Below are 26841 nucleotides of genomic sequence, written 5' to 3'. Positions count from 1 at the left end.
AGCCCGTGTTCAGTTCCCATCCAAATTCACAAAAAGTGCTACAGTATTCATCACATCGAATCTTGCGATACGTGCATGGAGCATTAAATGTAGACGAAAAAAACTAATTGTACAGTTTGGTTGAAAATTGCGAGACGAACGTTTTGAGCCTAATTAGTCCATAATTAAACACTAATTGCCAAATAAAAATGAAAGTGTTACAGTAGCCCAAATTCCAAACTTCCACCAACTAAACACGCTGTCAGTACTTGGACTCACACAGCCTAATTGATCCAATATTATGATGGCGACGTAACCTGTATGTATGCAAGCAAGCGTCCTAACCTGACCCGCGTGGTTGGCTTTGCTTGTCCCTTACGCCGCCCGTGCGCGCCTAGCTAAGGCAGGCAGGTGACGACGAGACGAGCAGATAGAGCGCAGGCCATGTCCAAGTCCAACTGCCCGCCCGCCCAACGACGAGTCGTCGCCCATCTGCGCTGCGCCACGCAACGTCGCATGCCGGCCAGTTGTGGTCAGCGTCAGCCCCATGCGTATGGCGCGATTCATATATCATGCTTATAGCTGGGACACGGCAGCATGTACTTAGCTTAGCGTATAGTATTCTTGGAATTAGATAGACGGGTCGTTATGTTAGGTACGCTTCGATCTCGATCAGACGCCGCATTGCGACATTGTCACTATTGGTAGTTTATTTGTTTCTGCAACGCAAGCCGGCCAATCCCCCGCTTTATTTATTTGAAAAAAATGCAAGCGGTAGCGCACGCTCGATGTGGGTGGGCGGCCTGCAGGTCCAAACGCCTGATCGAGCCTGCGCTGTGCCGCGCGATGGCTGGCATGGCGTTTGCTTGCTTTTGCGTGTCCGGCGCGCGCTTTCGGCAAGAGACCCGGCGGACCGCGGGCGCGCACGGCACTCTCGTGCTGACGTGCCGGGTGCCGGCCGCTCCGTCGTCTGAGGGAGGGGATCCCATCAGTGTATTTTCAAACGCCATACCAGATAGCGAGCGGGCTGACGTGCTGGGTGCCCGCCGCCGGTGCGTCGTCAGGGATGATCTCGTCACATCAATGCAGGCGTTTGCTTGTGGGTGTCTAGTGTCTTGCGCGCGGTGGCGTCCGGTCCGGTCCGTGGCCCCGCCCGGCCGCCCGGTGCAGTGCATGTGCACGCGCGCGGCTGACCTGGGCCGGGCGCCCGCGCGTGCTGCCGGCGCACCAATTTACCGGCGTGATTCATGTGTTCTTGTCTGACTTGTCACACGGCCCGCATTGTCGTCTCGTCTGCAACCTCCAGTCCAGCAGCATGCAGGTTACTGCAGACCGGCCGGGGCGCCACAATTGGGGCGGCGCGCCACCTCGTGCGTGCCCAATGCAAACCCCAAGCTCAGCACGCACGCTTGGCATGCAATGCACGTGCAGACACCTCGTACATGCGTGCTACTGGACGACTCACGTTGTGAGCATGCATGCCTGAGTATGTGCATACCTACAACCTACTACTCCGATTGCCGGCCATTCGGACTGAAAACTAAGGGGGTGTTTGGTTCCTACAGAAAAATTTTAGACCCTGTCTCATCGGATGTTTAGACACATGCATGAAGCATTAAATATAGACGAAAAAAATAACTAATTGCACAGATTGTGGCTAATTTGCGAGACGAATTTTTTAAGCCTAATTAGTCCATGATTTGACAATGTGGTGCAACAGTAAATATGTGCTAATGGTGGATTAATTAGGCTTAATAAATTCGTCTCGTAAATTAGTCTCCATCTATGTAATTAGTTTTATAATTAACTCATATTTAGTTCTCCTAAATAACATCCGAACGTTCGATGTGACATGGACTAAAATTTAGTCCATGGAACCAAACACCCCCTAAAACTAGTCCTATAGATTAAACAGTCAGTCAACGGCACAGCAGGGAATTAAGCAGCCCCAACAGTCATATATATGCATCCCGATCAGGTAATAAACGAAAATTAAAAAAAAAACCCCGACTGACTCAGTGACCTCATCTAAGGCTGGAGTCCGTGCGGATGATGGATTTTGATATGTAAACCAACGGTTGTGTGCAGTCATATTCGGTGCTGTTTCCATCTTACTTACAGTTTAGCACTTCCGGCTCGGAGGAGACACGCAACTTAGACACGTCGACCCATCATCGCCTGAGACTGTCCACAGCGTGAGCGGTGCTGAAAAAAATTTCAGTCTGACACAGAGCATGCTTCAGCTCTCCAATTCTCACAGCGTGGGCACCGATGCTTTACTGTGCTTGTGGACCTCGTCGTAGCGGCTGCGGAGGCAGAGGCGAACGAGCAATAATATTTTTTTAACGTTTGAAGCACCGGTGAACGAACATGCATCGGTGTCCACTTTTTTTTTCATTTCAGCACCGGCTACAACGTGGGTATCGGTGCTCAAAATAGGAGAGAGAGTGTTTAGGCACCGGTAAAAAAGCAACGCTGTGGCTGACATGCCACATGCTTTACTACCTTTTTTACTGTACAAAAAGAGCTAGCCCAAGCAGTCACCCCGTCCGGCCGGTGAGCCGGCTGCTGCCTGGCCAGTACGAGTAGGACACTACTAGGATACGAGTACAGGACGGACAGTAGGACGACCAAGGGGCGGTTAGCTGATGCCTCATGGTCATGGCTGATGGTGTGTGTGTGTGGAGGTGGATCCACGCACGCAACATTGCAAGTTGACCACTCGATCCTAACCCTACTGCTGCGTTGGTTCCAAATCCATTTGAATTCTTCTAACACGAGGACGAGGGCACGAGGAGGCACGCAAGAAGTAGAGGATACGGTACAGTGTTTTTCTCTCACAATAAAACAGCTTTAGTCGGCTTATAAAAAAAAAAAAAAAAAAAAAAACATCAGCCGAACAAGGAAAGCTAGCGAGCAATCGGGTTAGGCAACGCAGTTATACTGGGATGGGACGAACCTTCTCATTGCCGCCGGCGTGGCTCGTCTCGTCATCCTAGACCCACCGCTCGTCGCCGACAGCGGCTCACCGAACCTGAAATTGCCTCGCCTGCGATAATGTATTGTTACTTTTTTTTTCCTCAAAACAATGATGAGGCATGAACGCAGACTGAAAGATTGGATCCTTGAGGAACATCCGATCCCCGTGTCCATGGCGTGCGTCTCATCACTATTGTATTCAGCAGGATGTGGTGCCTCCCGCCGCCGCCGCCGCCGGCTCATCGATTCTACATTGTCCAGTGCTGCCTCGCCCTACCTCGTTTCCTTTTCGTATACAGAAATATATAAATATATATACATGATAAATAAATAAATAAATAGTTGGGGGTATTTCCTCGGCTTTATAATCACGGGCTGCGTATACAGAAGTTGGGTGGGCTTCGCGGCCTCTTTCGCGAAAGCAGCGTGCAGTGGGCTGAGTCCATGAGTGGCCCAAAATGTAACCAACGGCAGGCTGTGGGGAAACCTACACAGAAACATAGGGCACTGTCCTCTCAAAAAAAAAAAACATAGGGCACTGTTGGGCACACGTCCTTAAATCCAAAATTCAAGTTGAATTTGGAGTTCATGGAATAAAATAAACAAATGTGTTTAATCCGAATAAAAGAATGATGAACTTGCACAACCAAATTCCTCAGGGATTCACGGTTCTCTAGTCCTCGCTCCCCTCGCTGATGCTGCAGCGTATAAGCGCTCTCTGTGAACCCATCATTAGATTAACACTCTGTTCGTTTGTTGGTTTTAGCCAGTCTTATTCAATCAGCCAACAGTGTTTTTCTCTTACAACAAACCAGCACCAACCAACCCAAACCAGTCCAGAAACCAACCAACAAACACGCCGTAAGACCATAACGGTTTCCTGACACATGCATGCCTTTCTCTCTCCTCCCCATCCGCAGGCAAAGCGAGGAATGAAGAACCATTCTTTATTTACTGCATAGGTGATCGTACAAGCATCGAGGCTGGTATTTTTCAACAAAGCACTATCACCTGAAACGGCAAAATCGATGCCTCAACTTTCTCTCTCTCCTGATTCAAGCATAGTTTTTTTCGCACGCCATGGGTGCTCTAATTGGCTAAAATAAAAATGACTACTTATTATTGCTCTATGTGTATTTGTTGCTTCTATGTATACTTGTTGTTAAGGTTGGATTGGTTAGTAAATGCATTATTTGAATAGCATAGCATGCTTGCTGAAAAAGATGGCATGCTCTTATAGCTTGTACAATCCGGTGAGGAACTCAAACTTTCTCACACTACCACAAAAGAGGATAATCTTAGCAAAAGCTGATGCAGTGGGATAGCGCCTCCTCTGCCCGAGTGCCCCCACATATTGAACCCACTGTCAAATAAAATGGAGAACAACTCGCTGTGGTTTGGGTCAGGGACTCAAGTGGCGTTTGGAAAGTGGGAAATAAGGGGTGGGTATGGAATATAAGGAGACAGTTAAACCCTAACCTATGTTTGAGTAGTGGGAAAGGGATAACTGTAGCACTGGGAAAGGGAAATTGGAAGGTTATCTCATCCCAACGAGGAGCACAATGTGACAAACTTTTTGTAGTTCTAGTACCCATAATTTTAAATAGTGGGCTATTGAAAATAGCGGTAACTTTTTTTTCAACAGCTATGAGGCTATACCGGCACTATGACAAATAGCGTTTTTATAAAGAAAACATAAAAAACACCAATGATTGAAGAAAAAACATGGTAAATATGAAATTCGATGAACACAAATATGTTTCTAAGGTCGTACAAGTCTAGGTAACATTACTAATGTGACATTACAACATGATTCATGAAAGTCCAGTGTTTAATTATCCAAAATACCAAATTATTAGCAAATGATAAGTAGGAAATAACAAATTAAATTGTCAAAATCTATCAGTGATGATGGCAAAATCTGAAATAACGACGCTATTTGAACGCTAAAGCTATGCAATTAGCGGGGCTATAGCGGTAAAAAAAAATAGTTTAGCGCTGAGTCTCTCCGGCTGCTATAGCGTCCCTATAGCTCGCTATTTTTTTTTCTTTGCTAGTACCCAAAACTCTTGACTTTTGCTCTCCTCCCATGGCTCTGTCTAGTCATCGCTCGGATGATTTAGCGGCAATGTCACCCGAGCGTCGGACGGCCCCTGAACACCCGAATGAGACCCCCAAACAAAAATCGAGTGTTTTTACCGGTACAACACTTGATTGTAATGACCATTAGATCCAGATTAAATGAACCCACAAAAATATCTAAATAATACAAAATATTAAATAGAAAAAATAAAAAAATAGATTATTTCTATGGAAGCCAAATTAAAAAAAATTCAAAGGAGATTTAAATAAAACATACAGAAAATAAAAAACAAAAAAAGATCAGATAAATGTTCTAGTAATTCTAGTGGGTATGTCTACTCAACACCTGAACGTTCTAGGGGCATCCAACACCTGAGTGTTGGTTGCTCAAAAAACACTTGATTGGAAAAAAAAAACAAAATCAAGTGTTTCTAGTCAAGCAACACTCGATTGTCATGACCGATGGATTAAGATCAAATGAACCAAATAAAACCTATCAAAATAATGCAAAAATAAGAAATAAACAAAACAAAAAAATTAGGCAGATTATTTCTATGGAAGGCTGCTTCAGTGATTCTGACCATTCTCACTTACGAACATTCAGTTTACACCAATTGAACACAGAACTTACTTCCAAACCGAAATAGTAAAATATGGTTCAATAAGATGTAATACTCCATCAGTCCAGAAAAGAATGTAATTTTAACATAGTGTCATGGTTTAGCATCCTAAGTTCCATCAATCATAGATAAAAAATATCAATATTTATGATATCAAATAAATATCATTAGATTAATTATAAAATGTATTTTTATAATAAATTATTTTGGAGCTGTAAATATGAATAATATTCACTAAAAATTTGGTCAAACGTGAATAACTTTTGCTAGCACGTAATCTATGGTTGTATTCTTTTCTACGCCCTGTTCGATTGGTACATAAGTCGACTGATTTCGTCTAATTCAATAAAATTTTATGGAGGAGAACAAGCTAAAATAAACTGACAGCTACTTCAAGCGAACAGGGCCGATGGATGGAGTAAGACTATCTTCAACAGTCCATACCTAAATCAGCGACCCATTCTAGAAATTGGGTTCTACACAGTAAATAGGTCACGCACCCAAAACCCTGCCTCTCCAACAGCCCACCGTGCCTGCCAAAAATATCTCATCGCCTCCTCCATCTCTCTATCCGTCTCTCTCTCCCTCACTCCTCGTCCCAACCCCCACACCTTCGCCCGCACCGCCCGCGTCGTGGCTCCAGTCCGCGCCCCCTCCCCTCCCGCCTCCCCTTTCTCTCTCTCCCTCTCCCTCGGCGTGGCAGCGCGACGGGCGAGCTGGAGCGCCGCCTGCTCCTCACGCTGCTCACCTCCACCCCCACACGGCGCTGCTCATCACCGGCGGTGGGGGAGCGGTCCCAGATCCGACGGCGAGGCAACCAAGGCCGGCGGCTCCGGAGGTGCTCCCACGGCGAGCTCGCCTCGTCGAGCCGGCCACTACCCTCTCCTCCTCCGCTCGTGCGCCTCCTTCTCTCTCTCCCTCCCTCCACCGGCCTCCCGCGGTGCTCGTCCGCCGGCGCTCCGGTGCGGCCAGGCCTCGGTGGTGTCCTCAGCCGCGACCGGGCCTCCGCGGTGCCCGCCCCCGGCACAAGCGCGGGAGCCCCTTCCTCGGTCGACGACTGAAAGCTCTAGTTTAGTTTTGGGGAATTGATGAAACCCTAAGTGCTAACCTATTTTATCAAGTGATCATGAGATAGGTAGCACACTTCAAGTGGATAAGCTAATAAAGATCATACCATGACAATGGTGATGGCATGGCGATGATCAAGGGCTTAAACTTGAAAAGAAGAAAGAGAAAAACAAAAAGCTCAAGGCAAAGGTATAACTTGTAAGAGCTATTTTGTTTTGGTGATCAAGACACTTAGAGAGTGTGATCACATTTAGATTTGATAGCCGTACTATTAAGAGGTGTGAAACTCATACCGAAATATGGTTATCAAAGTGCCACTAGATGCTCTAACTCATTGTATATGCATTTAGGATCTAGTGGAATGCTAACACCCTTGAAAATGTTTGTGAAAATATGCTAACATATGTGCATAAGGTGATACACTTGGTGGTTGGCATATTTGAGCAAGGGTGAAGAAGTTAGAGGTGAAATGGAGTTGGTCGCAATAACGCTGGCGTCGGTCAATTGACCGAACGCTGGGTCGCTCTACGACCGGACGCTAAAAGGCTGCGTCCGGTCATGTTGTCGATCGGCACAGTGATTAGAGTTAAGCACCGGACGCTGGGCTGTGTCCGGTCAAGCATGACCGGACGCGTCTGGTCATCAAAAACTCATTTTGGACCCTTACTGTAAACGACCGGACGCTGGGGGTCCAGCGTCCGGTCAGCTCTATCAGAGCATCCGGTCAACATGTCGACCGTTGAGATCAAACGTTCACTGTTGAACGCAGGGGACACGTGGACGCCATCGGGCGACCGGACATTGAGGAGCAGCATCCGGTCAGTTGGACCGGAGCGTCTGGTCGGCCCGTGTTATGCCAGTGAAGGGGTATAACGGCTCTATTCCGTGAGGGCTTCTATTTAAGCCCCATGGCCGGCTGTAGCTCACTACCTTTGGTCATTTTCATTGACATAGCAACCTTGTGAGCTTAGCCAAAGCCCTCCCACTCATCTCCATCATTGATTCATCATCATAGTGAGATTGGGAGTGAATCCAAGTGCATTGCTTGAGTGATTGCATCTAGAGGCACTTGGTGTTCGTGTTTCACTGTGGATTTCACTTGTTACTCTTGGTGGTTGCCGCCACCTAGACAGTTTGGAGCAGCGAGGATCATTGAGCGGAGGGTGGTGATTGTCTCCGGCTCCGATCATGGTGATTGTGAAGGGTTCTAGACCTTTCCTCGGTGGAGAGCCAAAAGGTACTCTAGTGGATTGCTCGTGGCTTGTGTGATCCTCATCTTGTGTTGGTTGTGCGACACCCTATTGAGGGTTTGGCGTGTGAAGCCAATTAGCACGTGAACCTCTAAGTGAGTGAATCGCCGCAATGAGGAGTAGCTTGCCGGCAAGCAAGTGAACCTCGGTAAAAAATCATTATATTCATCCTTTGATTCTGAGGTGATTGGTCTTCATTGTTATTCATCCTTGTGATTGATTGGTTCACTCCTCAATACGGTGGTATAGCTATCTTGATCACTCTCTTTACTTTACCGCAAACTAGTTGACAAGCTCTTTAGTGTAGCTAGTTGTGAGAGCTTGCTTGCTTGGTTAGTGTGGCTCTTTAGTTAGTCTTTGAGAGTACACTAACATAGGGTAGTATCTTAGCTCTTGTGTGAATCGATACTATCTAAACTAGAATTATGGTATGTGGCTTGCATTTTGAGTAGGCTAGCGCAACACTTGCTTTGCCTCATAATTGTCTAACTATTTTATTAAGTGTTGTTGTAGAAATTTTATTAGGCTATTCACCCCCCCCTCTAGCCATTAGGACCTTTCAAGTTGTATCAGAGCTGAGGTCATCGTTATTTGAGGCTTAACAACCTTCGGTGTTAAAATGGCTCAAATCAACAACACCAAGAAGCCACCCCAATTTGATGACTCAAATTATTCTTATTGGAAGTCAAAGATGACCACATATATCAAGTCAATCAATAGAAAGGTGTGGAAGGTGGTAGAAACAAAAATTGAGATTGAAGATCCAGAGAATCCCACCGCGGCCGAAGAAGTGCTTCTCTAAAATAATGACATTGCTCTAAGTGCCATTCATGATGCAATTGATGTGAGAACATTTGAGCAAATCAAGAATATTGAGATGGCTCATGAAGCTTGGAAGAAATTGGAAGAATCATTTGAGGGTACTCAAGCCATGAAGGGTGCAAAGGCATATATTCTTAAAGAGAAGTTTGCAAGCTTCAAGATGAAGGAAGATGAGAGTGTGCCGGACATGTTCTATCGGATGGAAGTGATTGTCAATAATCTCAAAGCACTTGGTGAGAAGATAGAGGACAAGGACTTCTCCAATAAGTTCTTGAGATGTTTGCCCGCAAGATTTGGCATGTTGGTCACCTTACTAGTGAGGACTGGTTTGAACACAATGACACCAAACCAAATCTTGGGAGATATCATGACCGATGATGCTTATAGAGATGATGATGAGAAGGAAGAAAAGAAGGAGAAGAAAGATGACAAGAAGGATGACAAGAAGAAGAGCATGGCATTCAAAGCTACATCATCAAAGGGCAAAGCTAAGCAAGAGACATCAAGTGAAGAAGATGAATCTTGGGATGATGATGATGATGAGAAGATGGCTCTCTTTGTCAAAAGATTTGGCAAGTTCATGGTGAAGAAGGGCTACCATGCAAGAAGAAAGAAATCTTTATTCAAGAACAAAGAAGAGTCAAGAAGGTGCTTCAAGTGTGGAAGCAAAGATCATCTTGTTGCTCAATGCCCATACAATAGCGACAATGATGATGACAACAAGAAGAACAAGAAGAAGGACAAGAAGGAAAAGAAAGAGAAAAAGGACAAGATGTCATTCAAGAAGAAGAAGGGTGGTTCATATGTAGTCACTTGGGATAGTGATGCTTCCTCAAGTGATGATGATGATGATAGTGATAATAACAAGACCACCAAGAAGAAGGTTCTTGCAAGTATTGCTATAAATGAGAAGCCTTCTCTCTTTGAATCTTCATCATGCTTCTTGGCTAAGGCAACTAAGGTACAATATTGTGATGATAAAAGTGATGAAGAACATGTTGATGATAATGAACATGAAAATGAAAATGATAGTGATAGTGATAATGATGAACCTACTAAGGATGAATTATTTGACATGCTAGAAGATGCTAGAGAACACTTTGATATCAAGAGAAGGGAATGCAAAAGCTTGCGTAAGGAACTAAAAGCCCTTAAGTAAGCCTTTGATGAGCTCAATGCATCTCATGGGAGGCTAGAGGAAGCCAATGAGAAGTTTGGCAAAGCTCACAAAAAGCTTGAAAAGACTCATTCCTCTTTGCTTGATGAGCAAAATAAAAAAAGCATGTTAAAACTTACAATGTAGGTTTAACTTGTAAAATAATTGATAAATCACTATCTATGCCTATCATTGTTGCTCCTTCTAACCCTTCTTGTAGCACTTTTACTTCTACCTCATCTAGTAGTGATGGTCTCACTTGTGATGCCACACTAGTGGTTGAGAATGAGAACCTCAAGAAGGAGGTCACTAAGCTCACTCACACCTTAGCTAAGGCTTATGGTGGTGAGGACCGCTTGCTTATGTGCTTGGGTAGCCAAAGAGCTTCTCTCTATAAAGAGGAATTGGGCTATACCCCCAAGAAAGGCAAAGCGGTCTTTGCTCCTCACAAGACTAGTTTTGTAAAGAACAATGGTCAGGTTTGCACTAGTTGTAAGCAAGTGGGTCACAAAGAGCAAGAATGCAAAAATAAGAGCAAAAATGCTAATGTATCCTCCATTAAGCTTGATTCATGCTATATGCTTACTAAGGGTAAAAATGGTGTAAAGGCTAAGTTCATTGGTAAACCATGGATAGACTCAAAGAAAAAAGCTATTTGGGTACCAAAGAGCCTAGTGACTAACCTTCAAGGACCCAAGCAAGTTTGGGTACCTAAAAGGAATTGATCTTCTTTTGTAGGTCAATTACAAAGTCGGAGGAAGGTATTAGGTTCTTGATAGTGGGTGCACTCAACACATGACCGGTGATGCAAGAATGTTCAACTCAATCAACACCAATGACAATGATGGTTATGATAGTATCACATTTGGTGATAATGGCAAATGCAAGGTCAAAGGACTTGGTAAGATTGCAATATCCAATGACATGAGCATATCTAATGTGTTGCTAGTAGAAAGCTTGAACTTCAATTTGCTATCCATGGCTTAATTATGTGATCTTGGATTCAAATGCATATTTGGAGTAGATGATGTAGAGATCATAAGTGTAGATGGCTCTAACTTGATCTTCAAAGGCTTTAGATATGAGAATCTATACTTGGTTGATTTCAATGCTAGTGAAGCTAAATTATCTACATGCTTGTTCACTAAGTCTAGCATGGGTTGGTTATGACATAGAAAGCTTGGTCATGTTGGAATAAAACAATTGAATAGATTGATTAAGCATGACTTAGTTAAAGGCTTGAAAGATGTTGTGTTTGAAAATGATAAGCTTTGTAGCTCTTGTCAATCCGGCAAATAAGTTGGAAACACCCATCCTAAGAAAAGCATGATGAGCACTAGTAAAGCATTTGAGTTATTGCATATGGATTTGTTTGGGCCAATATAATACACTAGCATCGGTGAAAATAAATATGGCTTTGTGATAGTGGATGACTACACTAGATACACATGGGTATTCTTTCTAGTGGACAAAAGTGATGTATTTGCAACATTCAAATCATTTGTCAAAGACATTCACAATGAATTTGAAACAACCATCAAGAGAGTTAGAAGTGACAATAGTAGTGAGTTCAAGAACACTAGAATTGATGAGTTATGTGATGAATTTGGAATTAGACATCAATTCTCGGCCAAGTACACTCCTCAATCAAATGGCCTTGTTGAGAGAAAGAATAGAACATTCATTGATATGGTAAGGTCTATGCTTAGTGAGTACAATGTGAGTCAATCCTTTTGGGCCGAAGCTATCAACATGGCTTGCTATTGTAGCAACCGCCTCTATTGTCACCGATTGAAAGAAAAGACACCATATGAGCTCTTGAATGGTAGAAAGCCCAACATTGCATATTTTTGGGTCTTTGGTTGCAAATGATATATCTTGAAGAAAGGCATAAGATTGGGCAAGTTTGACAAGAAATATGATGAAGGATTCCTACTTGGCTATTCCACCACAAGCAAAGCATATAGAGTTTGGAATTTGGATAATGGTACTCTTGAGGAAGTTCATGATGTTGAATTTGATGAAACCAAGGGCTCACAAGTAGAGAATGAAAACTTAGAAGATGTTAGAGGCATTTAACTTTCAAATGCTATGAAGAACATGGATATTGGTGAATTGAGGCCTAGGCAAGTGAATGATGATGAAGATAATGAAGCGCAAGTGCTCTCTAACTCAAATGTGTAAGATGATACAAGTCAAGTTAGTGCAAGTGGATCTCATGACAATGAACAAGATCAAGTGGCTAGTACATCATCTCAACCCAATGATCAAGCAAGTGCAAGCAATCAAGTTCCAATCCTCCAACCAACCAATGTTGCAAGAGATCATCCTTTGGACACTATAATTGGAGATATTTCAAGAGGTGTACAAACAAGATCAAGATTGGCATCATTTTGTGAATACTTCTCATTTGTGTCATCCATTGAACCAAAGAAGATAGATGAATTATTGAAGGATGTTGATTGGGTGAATACTATGCATGAAGAATTGAATAACTTCACAAGAAATAAAGTATGTGAATTAGTAGAGAGACCAAAAGGACACAATGTAATTAGAATGAAATAGGTCTTTAGAAACAAGCAAGATCAAGATGGAATAGTAGTAAGGAACAAAGCAAGATTAGTAGCACAAGGCTATACACAAGTTGGAGGTCTTGACTTTGAAGAAACCTATGCCCCGGCTGCTAGATTGGAAGCAATAAGAATCTTGCTAACCTATGCTTATGCTCACAACATCAAGCTCTATCAAATGGATGTTAAGAGTGCATTTCTCAATGGCTACATCAATGAAGAAGTATATATTGAGTAACCTCCTGGTTTTGAAGATGACAAGAAGCCCAACCATGTGTATAAGTTAAAGAAGGCATTGTATGGCTTGAAGCAAGCACCTAGAGCATGGTATGAGAGATTGAGAGATTTCCTACTCTCTAAAGGGTTCAACATGGGCAAGGTTGACACCACTCTTTTCATCAAGAAGATTGGAAAAGATCTATTTGTATTGTAAATCTATGTTGATGACATCATATTTGGATCAACCAATCAAGAATTTTGTGATGAGTTTAGAAAAATGATGGCTAATGAGTTTGAAATGTCCATGATTAGAGAGTTAAGCTACTTCCTTGGTCTTCAAATCAAGCTATTAAAGAATGGTACATTTGTAAGTCAAAACAAGTACATCAAGGACATGATCAAGAAGTTTGGCATGATTGATAGCAAAGTCATTAGCACACCAATAGGAACCAATGGCAACTTGGATAGTGATGCAAGTGGCAATATGGTAGATCAAAAGTTGTATCGGTCTATGATTGGAAGCCTACTTTATGTGACTGCATCAAGGCCGGATGTCATATTTAGTGTATACATGTGTGCAAGATTTCAAGCCTCACCAAGAGAAAGTTATTTGAAGGCTACAAAGAGAATATTGAGGTACTTGAAGCATACACCAAATATTGGTTTGTGGTATCCTAAAGGAGCAAAGTTTGAGCTAGTTGGTTACTCCGACTCGAATTATGCGGGATGCAAGGTTGAAAGGAAGAGCACCTCGGGCACATATCAATTGTTGAGAAGATCACTTGTTTCATGGTCATCAAAGAAGCAAAGTAGTGTTGCATTATCAACCGCCGAAGCCGAATGCATATTCGTTGGTAGTTGTTGTATACAAATACTTTGGATGAAGGCCACTTTGTATGACTTTGGAATCAAGTTCAAGAAAGTGCCATTGCTATGTGATAATAAGAGTGCAATCAAGTTGACAAACAATCCGGTTCAACATGCAAGAACTAAGCATATTGATGTCCACCACCATTTTATAAGAGATCATCAATAAAAAGGGGACATTTGCATTGAGAGTGTAGGCACCGAAGATGAACTTGCCGATATATTCACCAAGCCATTGGATGAGAAAATGTTTTGCAAGCTAAGGAATGAGTTGAACATTTTGGATTTCTCAAATATGTGTTGATACACCCCCACTTATATGAAATGCCTCTCCTTCGAGCAATCCAAGGTAAAAGTTGATTGGCATGGCATACATCCTTGCTAAGGACATGTTTAGTGCATCTAGTCATATTTTCAATCTTATTAGAACCTTTCAAGTGGTTCTATTTTATTAGGCTCATTCATGAAAATCAAATGATTTTGATGTCTATATGGTATCACTATTGCCTCTATGCTTGACTTAATCTAGTGATAGCATATAACATGTTTGTGGGCTTGTAATCCTAGTGTTTAATCTAGAAAATGAACTATAAGTGTTTAACTCAATATGGTACAAGATAACCCTTATTTAGAGGTGTGAAGAAGCTTGTCCTTGAATCAAACCGAGTTAAATATCTTTAGGAAATAATCTAGAATTAGACCAAATTTGGGAAAATGATCCTCACCCCATTGATTGACATTGATAATCTAGACCCTATAAGTAATACTATCTATATTTAGAACCTTTGTGGTCATTGATGACAAACAGGGAGAGAAACAAAGATAGTAGCAAAGATAGTGAAAAAGGGGAAGAAATATTATAAAGGGAGAGATATGAAAAAGGAAAGGGATCAACTAAAATTTTGAGCACACAAGTAGGGGGAGCAAGCTCATGAACTTGTATGGTGCATTTGAATGTGCATTTTAAATGTTTGCTTGCATGGCACAAGTATTAAATTTAAAACATCCATGCTTGTGTGATGTGTGTTAGTTGTAAGATTGAATGATGAAATGAAACCACTAGATAACTTTCATTTCAAGTATTGTTTCCAAGTGGTATTGAGCTAACCATGGTGCTAAGGATGGTATATTGGTGCACTCCGATTGGTATCACGCTTCAAAGGTCCATTTTTATACCTTAGCATCATATGGTAGACATTGACTCCTACATTTCCTATCTAAGCATATATGCAAGCTATAATCTAAACTCTTGCACATATGTAGGGGGAGCAATTGCTACCATTTGGGGTTCATGAAACTTGTCCATATCCTTTTACACATTGTAAATACGCTTGGGCAAGCAACATTGATTCAATTGAATTTTAATTCATATCTTTGTATAAGGGTTGTCATCAATTACCAAAAAGGGGGAGATTAAAAGCTCTAGTTTAGTTTTGGTGAATTGATGAAACCCTAAGTGCTAACCTAGTTTATCAAGTGATCATGAGATAGGTAGCACACTTCAAGTAGGGAAACTAATGAAGATCATAACATGACAATGATGATGGCATGGCGATGATCAAGGGCTTAAACTTGAAAAGAAGAAAGAGAAAAACAAAAAGCTCAAGGCAAAGGTATAACTTGTAAGAGCTATTTTGTTTTGGTAATCAAGACACTTAGAGAGTGTGATCACATTTAGGTTTGATAGCCGTACTATTAAGAGGGGTGAAACTCATACCAGAATATGGTTATCAAAGTGCCACTAGATGCTCTAACTCATTGCATATGCATTTAGGATCAAGTAGAATGCTAACACCCTTGAAAATGTTTGTGAAAATATGCTAACACATGTGCACAAGGTGATACACTTGGTGGTTGGCACATTTGAGTAAGGGTGAAAAAGTTAGAGGTGAAATGGAGTTGGTCGCAATGACGCTGGCGTCGGTCAAATGACCGGACGCTAGGTCGCTCTGCGACCGGACGCTAAAGGGCTGCGTCCGGTCATGTTGTCGGTCGGCACAGTGATTAGGGTTAAGCACCGGACGCTGGGCTATGTCCGGTCAAGCATGACCGGACGCGTCCGGTCGTCAAAAACTTGTTTTGGACCCTTACTGTAAATGACCGGACGCTGGGGGTCTAGCGTCCGGTCAGCTCTGTCGGAGCGTCCGGTCAACATGTCGACCGTTGAGATCAAACGTTCACTGTTGAATGCAGGGGACACGTGGACGCCATCGGATGACCGGACGCTGAGGAGCAGCGTCCGGTCAGTTGGACCGAAGCGTCCGGTCATCCCGTGTTATGCCCAGTGAAGGGGTATAACAGCTCTATTTCATGGAGGGGGGCTTCTATTTAAGCCCCATGGCCGGCTGTAGCTCACTACCTTTGGCCATTTTCATTGACATAGCAATCTTGTGAGCTTAGCCAAAGCCCTCTCACTCATCTCCATCATTGATTTATCATCATAGTGAGATTGGGAGTGAATTCAAGTGCATTGCTTGAGTGATTGTATCTAGAGGCACTTGGTGTTCGTGTTTCGCTGTGGATTTCACTTGTTACTCTTGGTGGTTGCCGCCACCTAGATGGTTTGGAGCAGCGAGGATCGTTGAGCGGAGGGTGGTGATTGTCTTCGGCTCCGATCATGGTGATTGTGAGGGGTTCTTAACCTTTCCCCGGCGGAGAGTCAAAAGGTACTCTAGTGGATTGCCCGTGGCTTCTGTGATCCTCATCTTGTGTTGGTTGTGCGGCACCCTATTGAGGGTTTGGCGTGTGAAGCCAATTAGCGCGTGAACCTCCAAGTGAGTGAATCGCCACAACGAAGAGTAGCTTACCGGCAAGCAAGTGAACCTCGAAAAAAAATCATTGTGTTTATCCTTTGATTCCGAGGTGATTGGTCTTCATTGTTATTCATCCTTGTGATTGATTGGTTCACTCCTCAACACGGCGGTATAGCTATCTTGATCACTCTCTTTACTTTACCACAAACTAGTTGACAAACTCTTTAGTGTAGCTAGTTGTGAGAGCTTGCTTGCTTAGTTAGTGTGGCTCTTTAGTTAGTCTTTGAGAGCACACTCACATAGGGTAGTGTCTTAGCTCTTGTGTGAATCGACATTATCTAAACTAGAATTATGGTAGGTGGCTTGAATTTTGAGTAGGCTAGCACAACACTTGCTTTGCCTCATAATTGTCTAACTATTTTGTTAAGTGTTGTTGTGGAAATTTTATTAGGCTATTCACCACCATCTAGCCATTAGGACCTATTCACCACCCTCTAGCCATTAGGGCCTTTCAACGGCGCTAGGACGAGCGCACCCCCTGGCGGCAGCCCTGGGCGAGCACCCCACCGCGGTCTTCGCCGTCATCTCGTCCGCGGGCCTAGGGCACAAGATTTTTGCGTCGTCTCTCATCGACGACGCTTATTTGCCTCCAGCGTCGCCTCCGACCCAAAATGGCTGCTATGCGACCCAAAATGGCTACTGTGTTTGCGTACTCGGTTGGAGGCTGTTTTTTTTTGCGCTTATCCACTATGCACGATGCTTTTTTTTTGTTTCACGTTATCGGAGACAATCTAACTGCTGCCCAACGACATGCCTGCGCCTGAAGTGATGTGACGCAAAACAGCATGCACTGCACTGCACCTTCAGTAGGCTCGCGTCAGCACAGCACGTCCTGCACCTGCAGCAGGCTCGCAGCATTGCGTCTCCAGCCGCGCATGGTCCCAGAAAGACCGCGGCCACCTGCCACCCTAGGCCCACGACCGCTTTGCGCTTTACCAGTATATAATCACATCCGTTGACAGCGCGGATCTAATGCCTAAAAAAAATTGAGTGACGCAAACACCAAAATCACCCGAGAGACAGTGGCGGATCTAGAAAATATATTTAGTGGGGCTAGAAACTCATCTTCAACTCGAAACTCATCTTCAACCTCCGTTGAGAGCACTCCAGCACCTTCTTCCCTATTGTTAATGGCTGAAAAATTCACGGGAGGCTAAGGGGGCTCCAATGAAGCTGCCAGGGTAGGGGGGCTTGAGCCCCGACAGTCCCCCTGGCAGATCCGCCCCTGCCGAGAGACATACAGATTTCCTGTTCCTTTAAGCAAGGTCCATATAGAAGAGAAACTAAAAGTGATATTAGTTCCACTTCAGGCAAGGATTGCGCATGCCCATAGTTTGTTTTGTTATGCTTCAGTTTTTGGAATGTGAGAGGAAATATTAAAAAAACAATAAAGTTCAAAGTGGTAACTGTAGAAGTTTGGGATGGTGAAGGATTTGGTAAAGAGAGAATTATCTATTTAGCACTGAAACAAATCAGTCTTTCTTATTTGGCATGAAAAAAATCGAACTTTCTTATCTGACATCAAGTTCAAATTTCCTTCCCTAAATGGCACTACCGTTCATTTTATCCATTCATCTGTTAGTGGACTGTTTGGACCATGTCAGTTTTTTACCAATATGACCAAAATAACCCTCTTGTACTCGCACAGGCAAAATTTCTCTCCCCGACTCCAACTGCCCCGAGCGTTCCTGTCTCCCGCGGCGTTCTTCTTCGTAAAAAAAACAAACCCTAGATCGACGGAAGGAGGAGGAGAGGATGATGGAGCAGAGGATCCCACGGCCGGTGGCGCCCAGCACCAGCTGCGCATGTCCTCAGGCGGGGGGGGGGGGGGGGGGGGCTCACCCAGTGGAGCCAAGCCAAGCCGCGGCGGGGCGGGCCGGCGCTCCAGCCAGCTCATGGCGCGACGGTCTCGCTAGCCGGCGGCCGTAGATCCTGGCGCACAGGTCGCCGGGCAGCGTCCCCAGACCGTGGTTCGTCGCGCAGAGGTCAGGCACGACCAATAGAAGCTGGAAAGGTAACAAGGCTGGCTATGCATAACTATGAATTCCCGAACACTTGCTTTGACCCTTTTTTGCTTGACCATCTGCCTTCCCTCTAAAAGGAAATATGCCCCTAATAAGTTGAGTTTTCTATTTGCAGTTGAACTGCTCAAGTTTTGCATTAATGTACTTGTATGCAGTGTGCCAATTCCTTTATCACAACCAACCGTCATGCTTTACTAAGTCTATGTTATTCTATTATTTCTTGGTTACTTGATAGATAACGCCATTTAAACATGGGATCTCTTTAAACATTGCAGTGGAGGTGTGAAAGCAGAAGATTTTTGGGCTCATTTTGGTTTGGATTGCAGTCCTCTGTGCAAGACGGTACTGACACAGTATCTACAAATGCTATTAGCTTAAATGGATTTCCCTCAGGTATGGACCTTAATTCGATTGAATTTCACATCTCCCTTGGTGCTTCGCAATTTTTACAGACGACACCAAGGATACTATAATACATTGGTACTCTGTATATTTCACTAGCACTAAGGTTTCTAGGTGAAGCATCTGAGATCTCCAGGGCACAGCTAGCTGATGTCCTACGGTTAAGCATGCTGCTGCCGTCTGATGATAAGGTAAAATCCCCATTGCCCCTCTGCTATAGGTTTCGCCACCATGATGTCATACTCATCTGACCATGTAACCTTTTGACAAATGCTGGAGCTGTTCAAGATGTTCGACATAGATGGTGGCGAAAAGATCAGAAAGGAAGACTTCATGACGTGTCTTAGGAGGTTACCATTCCTGATTGCGTTCTTTGCAGCCCCGATCAATGGGGAAGTGTACATCGAGATAGTCTGAATGCCTGAGGGCTGAGGCAAGGCGATGCCATGCAAGAGTAAAGCCTAGAGCTGCCAGTGCGAGGTGCGTCAAGTATTTGGTTGCATCAAGTGTTTGACCATATAGTGCTTCATTCAAATTATTATATTGTCATTACGGAAATCTGTTGTGAGATACACATTGTACTAGTAGATTGTCGATGGAACTGAGAATACACATAGAAAAGCATTTGCAATCTGAACTTATGTTGATTCTTGTTGGCTGTAGCTAATGTGAGGTGTGAAAGGTGTGGTTCCTCTTTTTTTTAGGGAGAATTATGTTCTTGCCCTTGTCTAGTACTTTAATTGTGATTTTGTCCCTCTTTTTTTTAACTTTGTGATTTTACCCTCGCTTTTTTCAAACGAAGCTTTCGTCTACCCCTATTTTGTAACACCATCTAAAATGCTTGGATTAAATGGTAAAAAAAAGAAAAAAAAGAAAAAACACCTGTATGAAAAGACAATGATACCCTACGTCCCTTTCTCCTTTCTCACCCGTTCGCTCGACCCATTTCGACGACAAGTTGCGGCCCGCACATGGTTTCGTGGCCTGGCAGAGGTGCAGCTGCCGGCAGAGGCGTAGCTCCTCCTCCCTCCTTCCCCCTCCCCTAGCGTGGCTCATCCTCCCTCCTTCCCGCTCCCCCCGGCACGTCTCCTCCTCCCTCCGCCACACTCCGGCGCCCGCTCGTCCCGGTGTTGCCGGCTAGGGTTGCGCGAGCTTCCTCCGGCGAGCTCCCCTCCACGCGAGCGCGAGCTTCCTCCGGCGAGCTCCTCTCTAGGCGGCTTCCTCTGGCGAGCGCGAGGCGCTCTACACCCCAGGCGCTGCCACCCTCCTCCAGATGCGCCCTCCACCCCAGGCGCCGCCGCCCTCTCCTCATCCCTCCCTCACTCCGACCTCTCGTCTCCCATCCCGCGGCAGAGTAGGTTAGGTCCCCGATTTGTGTTCCCGTTGCCGGACCCTGACGACGCCGGTTGCTGAGCGAGCGAGAGGGCATGGAGCCGCTGTCGTGGCGGCACCACACCCTGCTACAGGCGCTGCTCACCCGGGGCCCGCTCTCCGACCACGACTTCCGCGCCGTCTTCACCGCCATCTCCGGCAAGAACCCCGGTACGCCATCTGCCTGCTCGCCCACGGGCCACGGCCATCCATATGTCTTATTATTATCTCCGCTCGCGGCAGCCCAGCTGCTCGACGAAATGCTCCTCTAGCAGATCAACCGGACTGCTGCTGTGCCGCTACTGCTTTTCCTTTGGAATGTTGTGTATGCATCTTATCTGTCTAACTGGTGGTGTTTTGATGAAATTTGAATACGAGCATGGTTGGCTGTATGCTGTATCCTAGTTTTGTTATGCCATGCTGCCTGTTGTTTGCGACTCCGATCCTACTGTTATTGTCCTTGATTCCTGCTTTTTTAGTACTGATGTGCACTCTAGAATCTGGCATTACAATGGATACTGATATTTGCTTTCAGTTTTTACTCTTTCTTGTATGATCAAACAATAAGCCTATCATAAATTCATAATCACTGCATACTTGCATCGTCTGGCTGTCTTTAACAATAACATTACCTGACTGTGAACCCAACTTTATTTTGGCCTAGATAGAAGAAGAGTTCCAGTTATCTGTATTTTGGCTGAGGTCTGGTTGATTGGCCAAACCATGTACATGTATGTATCTAGGACAAGTTATGGAAGACTGGTTAAGTGAGGATTTGGCCGAGTGGGATCAAACTTATATCTACTTGCGACAAAAATTACTCGGAGAAATGCTCCTATAGCAACCCAACCTGCTCTGTCGCTAGTGCTTTTTCTCCAAAATGTGGTATATGCATCTTTATCTGTCTAATTGGTGGGTTCTGATGAAATCTAAATAAAAGCATGGTTGGTTGCATCCTAGTTTCGTTATGCGATGCTGTGTGGTGTTTACAAGTCTGATCCTGCTGTTACTATTCATGCATGTAGCCTCTAGTATTAAAAGTGGACACTGCTCTTGGCTTCTAGACTTTACTGTTTCATGGATGGTCAAACAATAAGCCTGTCCCATGGCTTGCAGCTACTCATCATCTGCTGTTCAATGATACACTTCTCAAGCTCAACAAGGAGTTAGCATACTTGCAGTTTGAGTTGCGAGCATGCATGAACCAGTATGATGGAGTGGTGTACTATGGAGTAGTGAATAACATTGCCGATGAAGAATCAAAGCTCGGAACAAAGTATTATGTGCCACAAGTTGCATACTACAAGGGGCTGGTATGTGATAGCTTGCTTTGTATAGTTCAATCTGATGCTATGTACGCTGTGTCAACTTTCTTATATGTTCATGTAAAACTGTACCATCAATGGTTCTTGTGGCAGTTAGAAGCAGTTGTTTAGGAAGCTGGAAATGATGGGACCATAACCAGTATTGATGCTCTCAATGTGCGGCTTGACAACCAGGTTTGTTTTACAACCATTCTATGGCAGAACCTTCTAAGTTATAGGGCCCACATGCACCTATCACTGTCCGACGACTTTTGACATTTATGCATATGTTTCCAATAACTTAAAAAGACTGTCAGGTGTCCTCGGGGAACCCCGAATCATCCATGATTTCCGAGCAGGATCACGTTACAGAGTCATTGCAGTATTACAACATTTATTCAAATATCAAAACCAGAGTAAAAACAGCGGAAGTCTTACGATAACATAGTTTATAAACCAGTTGTTTCAAACCTTACAAACTAAGTTCGATAATTATTACAAACCATAGTAGTAGTGGAGTGGCATAATTAATATAGACATATCACACAAAATAAACATCCTGCCCAAGGATCACATATTTACTTCTCATCGTCAGAACGAACGATAGTCATGCAGCACGATCCAAAACAGATCTGCTCATGAGGCTCACCTGCAACAAGGGTCAATGAACCCTGAGTACGAAAGTACTCAACAAGACTTATCCGAAATATTAACTGATAAACTTAGTAATGCAGGCTCAGGGATTCAAGGTATAGCTTTAACAATGATCAAAGTTCTTTTGCGTAAAAGCTCTTTTAACAACATTCTTTATATAGAAAACTTCTCAAGAATTATATACAAAGCTGACACGATCCGCACTGAGATCATGAAACTTCATATCCAACACCTTCACAAGCCTTATTCAAGTTTCAGTTATTAATTCTACGATGATGAACAGTGAGTTGAGTCTCCTTAACCGAGGAGCAACGACGATTCGAACCGATTAAGCCCAGCTGGGGATTCCAGACCACACGACATATGCAGGTCCCCGACCTACATATACCAACCTACCCTCGGATCCCCTAAAACAAGAACGGGTCCGCGCCACCCGAGAACACAGTACTCCACCATTCCAGCCCATGGCCACGTGGGTACACGCTATTCCCGCCATCTCTCCACTCCCAGTGCGCGAGTAGCCATTCTCGTAATAGAATTACCAAGTTTAGGCTTACCGGAGTATGTGGTTAGTACTACAAATTCTCACCTCATACAATTCAACAACGGACGTGCCTTAATCGACACAGGCAGAAATAACCCGCTCATAAGACCTCCATGTCTTGTGGCTCACACACACCAAGTCCGCCCAGTCTAGATTTATTGCTCCACATTCTCATATCACATGCTAACAAAATTAACCAATGTTCCATTTGTTACTTGCAGGTGGCAGGTAGTCACCCGACTTTCATCGTTCTACGCATAGCTAAGCAAAACTAGGCATATACGGGTTTTAGACTGGTAATATGGTAAATATGGAATAACAAGGGTGGTAATGCACCAATTAGGCTCTTACTTAACTCCTAACCACTTAATGTAGTAACGGAAAGCAAAAGCGAAATTAATTTGTAAAACACAAGGTAGGGTTGTATGCATCCGGGGCTTGCCTTCGTTGACGGAAAAGTCTGGTTCCTGCGACGTTTCACAAGTATTCGATCCGACCTCAACAGATGGATTAACTTCTTCCATGACTTGATTAACTACCACGTGTTCACCTTCGTTCACTACATGTAGTAACAATGCCATGTTTAACATGATGCGGAATACGAAACATGATGCTCTATGATGGATGCAAAATTAATAATTTGAATACAACTTTCCTTCGCGGTACAGTTGCAAGTCAAACTAATCAAACCTTTTTCACAACACCCAAATCAATTGCCAAGGATCATTATCAACTAATGACCCAAAGTCATTACTCAATCCAAAAGTCCAAACAAAAACCTAAATCATTAAAAGTTACTATTCGCTTTTATGAATTAATTATTTAATTCAAAATTATGAAATAAATCAACTTATTCTAATTGAGCTCAAAATTTTAGTACATGTTCATTACCTGGTGACTAAGTGGCAAAATAAATTTCATAATTTTTGGATAAAGAAATAAGCCTAGAAAAATCATGGAAAGTCATTTATTAATTAATTGAGCAATTTTTATCATACTCCAAAAATACTGAAAATCAATATTTCAAATTTTTTTAATATAATATACATCATAGAGAATTCACACAAAAATTTTTATAATTTTTGGAGCTCTAAATAATTCTACACAAAAATAACAAATTACAGCACTATTCATTTAAATCTGAAAAATAGAAAATTCATTTTGAACGTTGAGTCACTGACATGGTGACCCCACCTGTCATCTTCTACCTCGCGCTTTGACTACGGCGATGATGGCGCTGACCGACGATATCTCGCCGTCGGTGAGTCCAACGGCGACGGCCAAGGTACCTACACCCTCCCCGAGACTAGGCGCATCCATTTTGAGCACAAGCCTGACTAACCATGGACTGGACCGAGCACTACGTCGGCCATGGCGGCCACGACGGCGCGGCTACGCTACGCCGGCGAAATGAAGCCGAAAACGGTGAAACAGAGGGCATGGGAAGGTCCAGTAGCTCACCACGAACACGTTGGAGCAAAGAACGAGACCGGATAAGCTTCGGTGACACGGGTCGACGTTGACAGCGGTCACGGCGGAGCGATCTTCGACGACGGCGATGCTCCGGTAGCTGTGGTGGTCAAAATGAGAAACCAATGGGTCACAAAGCACTACATCATTGCGGCGAAGCCGAAGCAAGACTCAGTAAGGGCAGAGACTCACAGTAGCGCGCTAGCCACGGCGATGCGCACTCCACGGTGGTGCTGCCGGCCGTGAGGAAGAAAAGCGCCGAACGGCGTTTCCCGATGATGGCAAGCGACCAGGGCTAGTTATTTAGGTGCGCAAGGATGAGACGGAGCTGGGACAAGCTTATCAGCGACGGTGAAGCACTACGGCATCGACACGAGCTCGCCGGAGTTATGGCCGTGGCGTCGGAAAAACAGAGCAAGAGAGCGGAGGCAAACGGCGACGGCCAAGGCTAAGTAGAGCGGCTCAGAAGCGCAAGGAAGCTGCGCTGTGGCCTTCACCACGCCAGCGCGACGTCAAAGACGGCCACGACCGCGCCTGGAAGCAAACCGAAGATCGCCGGCCATGTAGCTAGGGCGGTGAGTACTGTTCACCGAATTTATAGATTTGCCATTCGGTTTCAAATTCAAATTACTCCCAAATTTGTATAGCAACTCAAAAATCTCCAAAAATAAAAGTTGTTTAAAATCAAAAGTTCTACAACTTTGCTTTTATAACCAACCCCTAATTCTATCTAGATTTTGAAATGATCTTTTAAATTCAAATAGGGGATATTTAACGAATTACGCCTTTTTGAATTACTCAAAAATTTTCTAAACAACTTGAAAAACTCCAAAAACAAACTTTGTATAACTTGCCAAGCTCTACACTTTTGTTTTTGGGCCCAACCCCAAAATATGCTTAGATTTTGAAATGGATTTTCAGGGTTGGGTTTAAATGTTGAAAAGCGGGGTTTTCTGGAAAAATTCAAAATCCAAACAAATATTGAACTTGAGTCAAACAATACAATTCAACATTCATTACACAATTGTAAACTTGTTTTAGTAAATGTACATCAAAGTTTTCACCAAATGCCAAATGCTTTGCAATGCATATGATGACATGTCAGATTTTAATATTTAAACACCCGAGGTGTTACAATTCTGGGCACATGATTCATAGGTTTTCATGTATTGATTCACCACACTTGGTCTTATATGTGCCTGTGCAAAGTGGTCATGTGCTTGGAGTACCTTGAAATAATTATGCTTCACAAGCAATTAGCTAAGGCTACAATAGTTTCACATAAGACAGGGTGTACAAGGCTATACAAATTATTGTGCGTAAGTGTATTTTGGTTTCCAGTTCTGACTCAGCTTTGAATTGCACTTGCAGCAAAAAAGGGAGTGGCAACAGCTTTACCGTGTACATGAAAGAAGGAGCTATTCAGGTTGGTGGTTTACAGTTTCCCTTGGATCCCCGGCCACCCACGGAGCTCCGTCCCCGCCCGCTGTGCAGTTCCCGCCGGCGCCGCTGTTTCTTCAGGCCAGCAGAGTAGCCAGCTAACGAGTTCAGCAGAGCCTTGTGTTTGATTGGAGTAGCTCTGTTCTTTGCCAAATTTCTCTGAATTTTGCATGTAAAAATTTTAGTCGACCCTAATCAAATTTGTTCTTGGTATATAACTCTACTAGTTTGGTTCAAGGGCAGAGATCGAATTCTTGGTATATAACTCTACCAGTTTGGTATATATCTCTGTCGGATGGCGCCGCTCCTCCTCCCTCGTGCTGGTGCTGCCTACGACCCGGAGCCGTCGCCCTCCCGCGCCCGCGCTGACAGCGAGGAGCCACCACGGGGCCGACCTGTCGGCTCATGCACACAGCTCGTTACATCTGTTATCATTATGAACATTTTGGTCCTAAAATTTTAAATATTTATCAATATTAAATCTGAGTTCAAATAATTGCAAGTTGTGCCAAATATGTTTGACCAAATTTAATCAATTGTTAGCATATAATAAAAAAGTCTAATTCCAAATCAGAGTAAAATCACAATTAGGCATAACAAACAGGGGCAAAATCGCATGGGCATTCATGTCCTTTTATACAAAGTTTAACACCGTTAGGGGTGGATGACGGAGCAGGGGCAAACCGGTGCTTCGTGAACGGCACAGTAGGGGTAAATTCATAAAAGTCAAAAAAATAGGGGCAAAATCACAATTTCGATACAAAATAAGGGTACAAACGCAAGAGCCCTTTTTTTTAAGTATGCTGATAATGTGATGACATTTGTGAAGCTTGTGTATGAAACTAATGTGCATCTGCTCTTACCTTAGAATTTGAATTTATTGATTATTTATTTCCAGTCTTCGATTATTAAAATCCCATGTTTTAGTTCACAAGTATATTTGTGATATTTATAATTTCCTTATTTGATAACCAGTCCATTTATTCTTTCCCTATTTGGCACTGCATGCTTCTGCTACAGATAAGGGCATTCACGTCATTTTGTCAGCCACTTGACATCGTTAGTGGCCCAAATGGACGGTAGTGCCATCTAGGAAAGGAAATTTCAACTTATTGCCTGATAAGAAAGTTCAATTTTTTAGTGTCAAATATGAAAGACTGATTTGTTTCAGTGCCAAATAGATAATTCTCTCTTTGGTAAAACCCCT

This window comes from Miscanthus floridulus, chromosome 17 (genome assembly GCF_019320115.1).
Source record: "Miscanthus floridulus cultivar M001 chromosome 17, ASM1932011v1, whole genome shotgun sequence".
Classification (NCBI taxonomy): Eukaryota; Viridiplantae; Streptophyta; class Magnoliopsida; order Poales; family Poaceae; genus Miscanthus; species Miscanthus floridulus.
Note: the sequence above shows the minus strand (reverse complement) of the source record.